Source organism: Tachypleus tridentatus, chromosome 12 (genome assembly GCF_004210375.1).
Source record: "Tachypleus tridentatus isolate NWPU-2018 chromosome 12, ASM421037v1, whole genome shotgun sequence".
NCBI classification, from domain to species: Eukaryota; Metazoa; Arthropoda; class Merostomata; order Xiphosura; family Limulidae; genus Tachypleus; species Tachypleus tridentatus.
The window spans coordinates 66,507,782-66,519,334 of record NC_134836.1 but is presented as its reverse complement, the minus strand read 5'-3'; positions in this window follow the sequence as shown (position 1 = coordinate 66,519,334).

Sequence of the window (11,553 nt, the reverse complement as noted above, 5' to 3'; positions counted from 1 at the left end):
TGAAATGGGTAATACTACTATTTCATGTGAAGACGCATCAATCAAATCGCCAGACGCAGCATGTATGGATTTATCTGCAATTAGGTTGGAAAAGCGTCGTCCTCGTATGTTAGTGGATTACGGAAAGGTGCAGAGGTGAGCGGTGTGCTCTAAGCATGACTGCATCACAATAGTCAGATAAAGCATGACTGGAATGGCTTCACAATAAGATTTGTAACAATGTGGTTAAACTTCGAAATAGTTTTAATATCACGTACTTAACATCTGTTTTTTTTTTACAAACTGAACTAATTTGTACGTTTTTATATGAGATCATAAAACCTATCGATTTTTTTGTTATCTACAATCGATAAGCTGTAATTTTACGCTCTGATAAATGCAATGAATTTAGTAAAACTTCAAATCCCAATAAACCTTTAAAATTCTTTACGACTATCAAGGCGCCCCCCAGTCACACAGTGGTATGTCTGCGAAGTTACAAGCACTAGAAATCGAGTTTCGATATCCGTGGGGCAGAGCACATACAGTCCTTTGTGTAGCTTTGTGCTTTACAACAAAAACTGTCACATCAGTCGAACCATCTTACCTTAATTTGACATTTTACTGAAGATCAGAATCTAACGTCTATTTTAACTAAAATTTTAATTTGTTATAAATATGAGTGAAACCTCAAAGATCTGTTGATACAGAAACAATAATGGTTTAGACATAATAAACTACTTATTCACTTTGCACGTGATTGCCTGAGTACTAGTGCTGTTATACATGGACAGGAACTTATTTTAAAATTACAGAAGGAATATTTGATAGAAGTTTTCTTTAGAAAAATGGAGGTATAGACATCTGACACCAGTTTTGAACAAAAATAACTTTGAAAACTATACGAAGAAGAAGAAAAAACTGAAACCAAATGGGTTTAGATCTTACAACTCTATTTGCTAAGAAAGTACTATAAGCTGAACCGAGCATTATCTATTGGTTAGCGTACCTGAAATGTAAACCTAATGATTCATGGTTCGCGACCTCTTACCGAAAAAATGCTATTCACATCTTGGAGGCGTTGGATGTTATAAGAGTGACAGTCAAATCCACTATTCAATCAGACAAGTGTTGTTTAAAGTGTTGGCGGTGGGTATTGTTGACTAACTAATATCCCTATAATCCATCATATCAAAATTAGTACGCAGGGAACAAAACTCAGCTGACGTAAGCGAAAACTGATCCGTGTGTTATAAAACATTGATTCATACGTATGAACTTGCTATGTATGCTTTATCAATCTTTGAGGTCACAACCTTAGTAATAAGCTATAGGGAAGTACATAACGATATGCAAATTGATATCTATATGTACTGATAAGTTCCTGATAAAGCGCTCTAATGACAAGTTTTGATGTTAATCAACCAAAATCTACAAAGTAACAGAATTATACATTCATTTTTATTATTTCAGACAGCTAGAGCACATTTTCCAATGTATACACGCTATAAGAATACTACAAGCAGGATAATGGTGAAAATCATATATAAATAATGTGCATAATTAAGTAAAATTAAGGTATAGTAGACAATATTATGCTACTAAAGAATACAGAACATACAGCCTTGTTACGCTCAATCAGGAACACTCAAAATAAATGACTTTCATCAAATTAAGTACATTTCATACTCACAACAAGAAGTCATGGAAGTCAATGAAACACTAAGTATTTGGGGAAGTCCTGGATAAGCTATTCTTTCTAAATGACTCGGGTTATGGCTAATGATAGCTGTATGAATATTCTGATTGACACTTATCTTTATTTCACGAACCTTGAGAGATAAGGGCTAGTTGTAGTAAAGGCTACCTAGCAAAAAGTACTTAAAGATGATATTGGAGCCAGAACTTCCAAGTACACAAATGAAAACACTTATTGTCGTTTGCACTATACGTATTAATGCGATGGTCACTCCAGTAAAAGTTACATTGTTCTCAGGTAGTTAGTCGAGGGTGACGTGTCGCCAGATACACGCACATTACATTTTTTACACATTTGAAAAAAAGAAAGTCCCAAGTCATCTAATCGTGCTCGCAGAACACCTGAGGTCAGCAATTATTATGTGTTTAGGATATAGAGATCTTGACCCAAAGATGCCGTTCAAGATGTCTAAGAACAAAGCTGCCTTACATGACTACCTTTATGAAAAGTGGGTGAATTAGTGAAATGAAACTAGGTTCCATGAAAATATATATATTTTACAATTTTCATGTTACAACAACAACGACAAAAATATTTTAATGGCCATATTTAATTCTGCAGCAACAGGAGAATAAGCCTCCGAAATATACAATGCACTCTATATACACTGCTAAGACTGTTCATGTAAAACACATGGTATTTCACACTGACGATACGAATGTAATAATGTTTATCATTCATTACTACGATACACTTACAAGAATTAGACATTACTTGTTAACACACGAGAAGCACAATGATCGTGGTGATGACTTAGTTAAGGTCAAACTAACTGGTAAATACAGTGTTAAAACAGGATAGAACAGAAACTATGAAAAATTCCAATAATGAGTACCATGTTATACTGGCTACAGTTTTACAGAATCTACTGCAAAGTGTAGTAGTGTTAAATATTCCGTACAACTTGTTGCCGGTAGTGGCAGCAATATAATTTAAATTGTAACTCTAATAATTATGTGATTGTGCACTGCTGCTAGGGACAAATTGGATATCATATATAATTGATAAGACTGAAATAAATACTTGAAGTTTGTGGCCTAAAACTGATTGATTACATTTTTATATGGTTCACATTTTTTGTAAATAAAATTAGGTTTCTGAAGAGTACTGCAATGGTTTCTTAGAAATAATGTTATGTAATATAAATGTCACATTAATAACGTCACAGTGATTAATAACACTATGTAACAAAAGTTTTACTTTTTCTTGTTTCTGGGCAGAAAGTGTTATTTCCCAATTGCTTATGCCTAAAGTAAATGGAAAAGACCTATTTTTCTCTTCAAACTTTGCTTTAGTGACCTCGGTAATGAAATTTTCAAATTTACCCATTTTTCAGAACATTCCAGGTAGATTTAGTGCTGAATAGCTGATAGAATATTTTCTAGAATGTTGTAGATCTTACGAGAATTTTCAATAACCTTTTAGAACTTCCTAGAACTTTTTATAGTAATATATATACAGGGGCTCACCACTTCAGTTTAGTTCTAGCGGCCTAAATGAACACATAGACCTATCTGATTTTATCAGAGATGGCATCAAGAAGCTGCAAGTATTCTCCAGAAGCATTCTGCTATGTATGTGGCCAATTTATCAAGACAAGAGCGAAAAAGCACTCTGTGACAGCATCTGCTAAAATGTGTGAAGCCTACAAGGCATATTTCAGTATGCCTGTCAGGGATCAAGGCAAACCCTGGGCACCTCGATTTGCCTGCGAGCACTGCAAAAAAATGCTATAAGGTAAGATGAACAATTTTTCTTTGCTTAAATAGTAATATTTTATATCATACAAATTTTAAACCTTTTAAAATTTAAATATCTTTCAATAATTTTCTTTTTGATTGCCAATAGTACAGAAAAAATATCACATATAAAATATTTTGCATAAACCTCTTACACATTAGTTGTGGATGAAATAAATTTATTCTCCATAATAACAATTTTATTTTGTTCTTTTGCAGGATGATACAGAGGAGAAAAGAGAGCCATGAAGTTCGCTATTCCTAGAATTTGGCGTGAACTTACTGATCACTCAAGCAATTGCTACTTCTGAATGGTGGACCCTTCCAAACGTCGGGCTGGCAAGAATGCATCTGCTATCATGTATTCGGACCTTCCATCATCCATCGACCCAGTGTCATGCTGCCCTGAGCTGTCCGAAGAAAAGGTCAAAACTGGTGTCTTCGTTGGACCACAAATAAAGAAGATCCTGGAATGCACAGAATTTCCGAAGATGCTCAGTAGGAAGAAAACAAAAGCTTGGGGCAGATTTGTCGCAGTGGTTCGGGGCTTCTTGAGCAATCACAAGACCGAAAATTATGTGGAACTGGTTGAGGCTCTGGTGAGAACTACGGCAAAATGGGCTGCAGGATATCCTTGAAAGTCCATATCCTTGACGCTCATCTTAATAAGTTCAAGAAGAACATGGGAACATACTCAGAGGAGCAAGGCGAGCGCTTCTACCAAGATATACTGGACTTTGAACGCTACTACCAAGGAACGTATAACAAAAAACATGATGGGAGACTATATTTGTGGGCTGATACATGAAAGTGATTTACATTACAGTCGCAAATCTCGAAAACAACTCACTTCTAAACATTTTTATTCATTCTTGTATAATTTTAGTTTATATAAATACATGTGAATTTGATTCATATGTTGTTTATTCAAACGTTATGTAAATGAAAATGTGTAAATTTGCCCGTTTTTACATAGAAAATAGGTTAATTTCTAAGTTTCATTATCCAGGTCACAACAGCAAAGTCTGAAGGGAATAATGGCCATTTTCTGCACTTTTATAACATAAACAATTAAGAAATAACGCATACTATTCAGAAACAAAAATTTGTGTTACATAGTCTAATTAACTTCGAAAAGCACTCAGAAAATGAAATCCCTGCCTGTCAGCAGATGTGGCTTTGCTATAGAGAAAACACACACCCTGCCTGTAACATTTTGAACCTGACAAACCTGAAATGCACTCAAAGTTTCTGATCATCAAAAAATAGCTGTCTAGGTTCTGCTATTCGAATTTTTTTTCTCGATTTTGGTCGCTTCTCAAAATCTTAGGTTTGTTCCCATTATATGAAAAGCAATTTGACGGCAGTGTAACACTGATTTTGAACTGCATTTACTAAAAGTTAATGAATTGACCCTTGGGGACACTTGACTTCTCTACCACATTTTGTTAGGTTAGCTTATCGAAATATACGAAATATGTTAAAAAGAAAAACTCTAAATTTTTAGTTCACAGGCGTTTTAAATGTTACAGTAATCAGGTCAATAAAATACACTTTATTGGCTTCAAGCATACAGTTTGTGGCAGAAGCTCAAAGAGTATAAATCATATTAAAACTTTGAATTTTGCATGAAGGTTGAAAGAAAAAAATGTATATGTCATTTGAAGTGGGATTCCAAGTTTGTATACTTATTATATGCCATTTGATATGTGTTTCTAAGCTTATATACTTATTATATGTCATTTGAAATGTGTTTCTAAGCTTATATACTTATTATGTCATTTGAAATGTGATTTCAAGCTTGTATACTTATTATATGTCATTTGAAATGTGATTTCAAGCTTGTATACTTATTATATGTTATTTGAAATGTGATTTCAAGCTTGTATACTTATTATATGTCATTTGAAATGTGTTTCTAAGCTTTGTATACTTATTATATGTCATTTGAAATGTGATTTCAAGCTTATATACTTATTATATGTCATTTGAAATGTGATTTCAAGCTTGTATACTTATTATATGTCATTTGAAATGTTTACTGGAGAAACATCTTACCTTTTTACTTTAGATCGCCATATGATATTTTTTTCATATTTGCACTGTTTGTGGATTAATTTGTTGTTTCTGCGTTTAGAAATATCTAATATCCATTATCACATGTTTTTTCTCAAATCGTGCAAAAGAACATACTTCATTAAAACCTAAGAATTAGTTTATCGTAGCTCAACTAATCCTGACAAGGGACAATGTCATTGCGAAAACTGGAAGCTTCAGTGCAGTTAGTGAAGCTGAAGATACAGATGAGATCCTGGCCGCTACTAATCTCAAGCTGGTGTTAAAGCTACAGAATTCGGTTCATCCGATTGCTCTAAGGCTGTCTATTAGTCTTGTTTTTTTTACATAGTGTAAGCAGTTTTTTTCATCGTAAATTTACACCGCTTCAGGATGAAATAACTTTTTTTAGATTTTTAGATTTAAGCAGTAAAAATGTCCAATTTATTTGACAGTAGAAAATATTTACTGGTACTTTATGTATATATCTCAATTGCACTACATAGTGTGATATTAGAAATAAGTATTCCCTTTAAGAGGTAATAAGTGTACCACAGAATACTGAGCTGAGCATTTTACCTCAGATACTAATATTGTAAATTTTTCACTATGGCAAGTGACTGTCTTATGAAATATTTTCATGATCTAATACAAAAAAAAATAGTAATTGCCTAAAATACAGACTTTTATATAGATCTAAAGTCTTAATTAATCCATAACTGAGTTCAAGCCATGATAAGTGAGAAAATGCTTGCAGTCAGATCAATTTGATTTTGGAAAACATTTCCAGACTAACATGAGATTTCTGCTTCTTTTATATTTTTATTAATTTTTTAGCGTAACCGACCGGTGCCATAGTACTACCATATAACATGCTTTTCGATTGAAACAAGTCTCTCAATATCGATTTGTTTCTAACCAAGTTTGACATAAAGGTAAGATAATCAATTATTAATAATATTATAAACTACTAACTCATTACTCAAACGGTAAGTCGAAATGTTACAACGCAGCAGTCGATTTTGTAAAGTATTACACATACTCACGAGGCTGATTCTTTATACACATAACACTGGTAAATTATGTTAACAAATGTATTAACATTTATACTAAATGTCCTGAAACTTCATTCGAGCTTGTGTTACGCTGTCCTCATTATGCATGTATGCTTTGTGATTGGTTTAACGGGATTCTACTAGTCTTTATACCACTGATCTACGGGTTTCAAGGCCTCTCTCTGAAACACAAATAAGCAGTCTTGTTGACATAATTTCTCGATAAAAACATGCCTTTATGTTATTGCAACTGCCTGAGTACAAATAAATTAACACTAATAACAACTATTTATATATGGATGGCACAATACTGAGTTCTTATAGATACACACGATATAAACGTTCCTAAATTTAACATAAGCGGAAAAGTAGCTGAATATACACGTGTGAATAAGAAGTTGTATTTTCTTATAGATACAGAGAACAGTTGTGTTATCACGGTTTTTACATGTTAATAACTGTTTAATAACAGTTTGATAAGTCTTTTAATGTCTAGAGAAAGTTGGAATTTACTTTTGGTGACTAAAAGTTTCAAGGGTCCTGAAACCAATTGTACATATAATTACTTACGCAAGCAACGTAGAAAATATCTTTATCAATTGTCTCGCTCAAAGTGTCATTTTTTTTTTCTTATTTTTACGCTTTATTGTCATCTAACAATCTCCCAGTTAGACAGCAGTTAAATCTACAGATTTACAACACTAACATCATAGATTCGATTTCCCTCCATAAAAACAGCAAAATTATAGCAGGCTGTGCTATAATAAAAACATATACACACCATCTAATCCATGGTTCAGGAAAACGCTAGTGGGTGGCTAAGGAAAACCGGTACTCCTGGGTGTTGTTAGCTGCCCCCAAGCTAATGCCATCCGTTAATCTAATTTTAGATTCTGACCCATTCTATGTCCCACTGCCCCTCAATGAAGAAAGTCGGAACTGCTAGAGTTACGTCAGGAAATCAGCAAAATGACTGCATTTTCTACGCAATTATCTGATCGAACGTTTTACTACAAAAATTCACGTAAGAAATGTGAAATATGGCATGATAAAGTTTAACTTAACACGTTAAGGAATCAGCGTTTAAACATTCCTTCTTAAATGTGTATTGTGTAAAGTATCAGAAACAAATAATGACACAAAATACGTGAGTTAAAATGTCATAAAGAAGAAAAAAAAACCTTAAGCGTTTCTTTGTTCCTTTGTAGTATTTTGTAATCTATTTCAACATTAATACTTTTTTAAACGGTTTGTATTTTTAAATCAAATGTGTAGAAACTCAAAACATAGTAAATATCTTTAACACGCGATCTGAATAAACAAAAAAGACTAAATCAATATAATCAATATATTCAGGAATTAATAGTGTGATTATTTTAAGAGTATAGCTACGATCAACGTAACATGGAAATAACTTGAAACTAAATAAAGATGGAGCTTTATAAGAAAAAACGTAAAAACAGTAAATTTATTTTTCAAATGTTATACATACAAGGAAGAGCTTTATTTTTATTTTTTGCATTTATTTCTCTTTTGAGAAGATGAAAACCCAACAAAATCAATCTTTTGATTCGTTTCTAGTTTTGAACAATGCTCATTTTGATCAGAAGAAAAAATGGTTGTTTATAACTACTTTTATCCATAGAGCGTCTGTGATTTCTTTTTCAAAATATAAGTTAGTTTTATCAGTTTAACTTGTTTTTTGAATTTCGCATAAAGCTACTCGAGGGCTATCTCTGCAGCCGTCCTCCCTAATTTGGCAGTGTAAGACTAGAGGGAAGGCAGCTAGTCATCACCACCCACCGCCAACTCTTGGGCTGCTCTTTTACCAACGAATAGTGGGATTAACCGTCACATTATAACGCCCCCATGGCTGAAAGGTCGAGCATGTTTGGCGCGATAAGGATGCGACTCCGCGACCCTCAGATTACGAGTCGCACGCCTTAACACGCTTGGCCATGCTGGCCTAATCAGTTTAACTACAAACATTACAGTTGACTGAATTTAAGTGTTTTATATGTACAAACACGCTAAAAACAAATAGTTTGTTTGTTTGTTTTGAAATTTGCACCTAGCTACTGCGGGCTATCTGTGCTAGCCATCCTAATTTAGCAGGTAAGACTAGAGGGAAGGCAGATTCATTACACCCACCGCCAACTTTTGGGCTACTCTTTTACCAACGAATAGTGGGATAGACCGTAACATTATAACGCACGCATGGCTGTGAGAGCGAGCATGTTTGGCGCGAGATGCGAACACGCGACCCTCAGATTACGAGTCGCACGCCTTAACACGCTTGGCCATGCCAGACCGGAAAAAAACAACTAGAAATACGTGTTATAGCCTGTTTCTGTCTTGAAGTCTAACTTATTCGTTTTCGTATTCAAAAATATGACCCGGTGAAAGAGGCATATCTCACTTCATAATTCTCGTTAATAGATGTTTTAAATAATGTTCGTTTCCTACAATAAAGGAATGTATAATAGTTATTTTGCTTCAAATTTTAACCCCAAAAAAGTGATAAAAAATCCCGAAATAAAGCACATTTACCATTCTTATAGAATTGGGTGGATTGATTACTGTAAGTTTTGATATTATATGTGGAAACTGACCAATGGTCTACAATATTTATTTTGTTTGTGGATTATTGCCCAACAAGAAGAATAAAAACTCCCTGAAATAAAGGCATATTTTTGGTCTTTCTTCTTATACGGCCCGGCAGCCAAGCGTGTTAAGGCGTGCGACTCGTAATCGAAGGGTCGCGGGTTCGCATCCCCGTCGCGCCAAACATGCTCCTCCCCAGCCGTGGGGGCGTTATAATGTGACGGTCAATCCCACTATTCGTTGGTAAAAGAGTACCCCAAGAGTTGACGGTGGGTAGTGATAACTAGCTGCCTTCCCTCTAATCTTACACTGCAACATTAGGGACGGCTAGCGCAGATAGTCCTCGCGTAGCTTTACGCTAGAAATTACGCTTAGAAATTAAAAAACAAAACAAAACCAATCTTATTGAAGTTTTGGCTTTAAGTTTAAAGATAAGAGTACTTAATCAGAGAAATGAGTCAGTTATTATCTTCTATCAGGTGTGCATTTAACGAGGTGTGCCTAATCAGCTTAAGTTTTTTTTTAATAAGATAGTATCCAGATTACAGTTTTCCTTGTAAATTTCATCATTTATTATATACTAAAAGTTCAGAATACAACATTATTTCCTTATGAGCTATAAGAATCGTCGTTTTACCCGATGGTTCTGAAATCTTTAGATTAGTTATTTAAATTTGGGCGAAGTTGGTTTTAATACGTTTTAGCTGTAGCAACATTTAAACATTTATAAAATATTTCAAAGAAATCATTATATTTAGAATTTATTTTGTTGTTGTTTTTGGTGAGAAATCGTTTTTACAGTCTAGAGAAATTTTGAGATTTCCTGTATAGTTAGCCTTTTATAAAACACTTGTTAATTTTATCATTCTAGTATAAACTTAATAGCAAAATGTTCAGGGCAGTTCTTACTTCCAAACACAAGATAATTATTAGGTTAAAGCACGAATGTAATAATACGAGTTTTAAAATAAACGTCAGGGACTCAGGTAAAACTAACAAATAAAACTATAGATTGAAAGCCTGCAGTCTTTGTTGAGAGATAGTTAGGCCGTTTCCTACTAGAATCTACGTTTGTCATCACAACCTTCTCTCTTGTCGTTTCTTACAATGAATGCTTTGCTGATAGCTATAGGTTTTGGAAACAATGATGTCTAAGAACACTCCAGTGCCATCTAGCCGAATTACTTTTCATAATATTTACATAAGATGATATCTGGCATGGTAGATCTTACTAATGAAATAGTATTTAAGCTATATCTGCACCGTATTTTATTTCTCGCAGTGAATATAAACACCTCACTAAATGCTCCGTATTGAGAGGCATTGCTGAAATGTTAATGTCAATTCCTTGCATCAGGAAGATCTTAAAGAAAAGTAAACCAATCATATAATATCTAATACTTGAAGTTCGTGTATATAAAATACCGAAAAATATTGCAACCAGCAATTATATAATATACTAATCTTTGGTAAACATTACATAACTATTTTCCGTTTAAACAAATCAGTCACTTGATTTTTGATCTTTCGGTTCATCAAAGTTATCATAGTTATATTCAGCTATAAGTACATAAATACAAGTTATAAGGGCAAATAGTAAATTGAAGTTGAGCACCGATCCATTATTCTCGGTTTGCAGAATTTTTGCCACTAAAAATCATTGCACATATTGTCGCGTTTCTTTTTCTTTCTGTTTTGCTTTTGTTTTTGTTTTTTTATAAATCGCTCATCTACGCTCTTTTCCCTAGGAATGAAATTGTTATAAAAGTTTTTCCAAGATTACTTCCGAATCAGTTTAGTAGACAGAATTAGCTGTTAATGCACTTAACAAGTCTCTGTACAACAAGAGTATTTTCAAACCGTTTAGTAAACAGAAATAGTTGCTGGTGCACTTAACAAGTTTCTGTTGAATCAGGTTCAGATGGATGAGGCATTAACGTTAGATAAGTCCGGTTACTAATGTAATTATTAAACATAAACAGCTCTCGTGAACTAACAGCATAACAGTTATAAAGGGTTAGAGTTCAATTAAAATCAGTTTACGTAATGACAATTAAATAGTCCAATTTGATTACCATCTTAATGTACTCATGTTATATTCCAAATGCATTCTTTGGTTTGAAGTAATATCATAAGGTTTCTTCATAATATTGAGTGCTTGAGCATTGAAAAGCTCTATTGTCTGTCGTCTGATTGTTATACAGATACAAAAATTTATATAGTATTTGTTTGTAGTTAAAAAGAAAGCTACAATATATATCTGTGTGGTGGCCACCACGAATAAAGATACCTAGTTTTACACGTTGTAAATTTAGAAACACATACAACTGAGCCAATTTTAACATAACTCTGTACTCTAGAA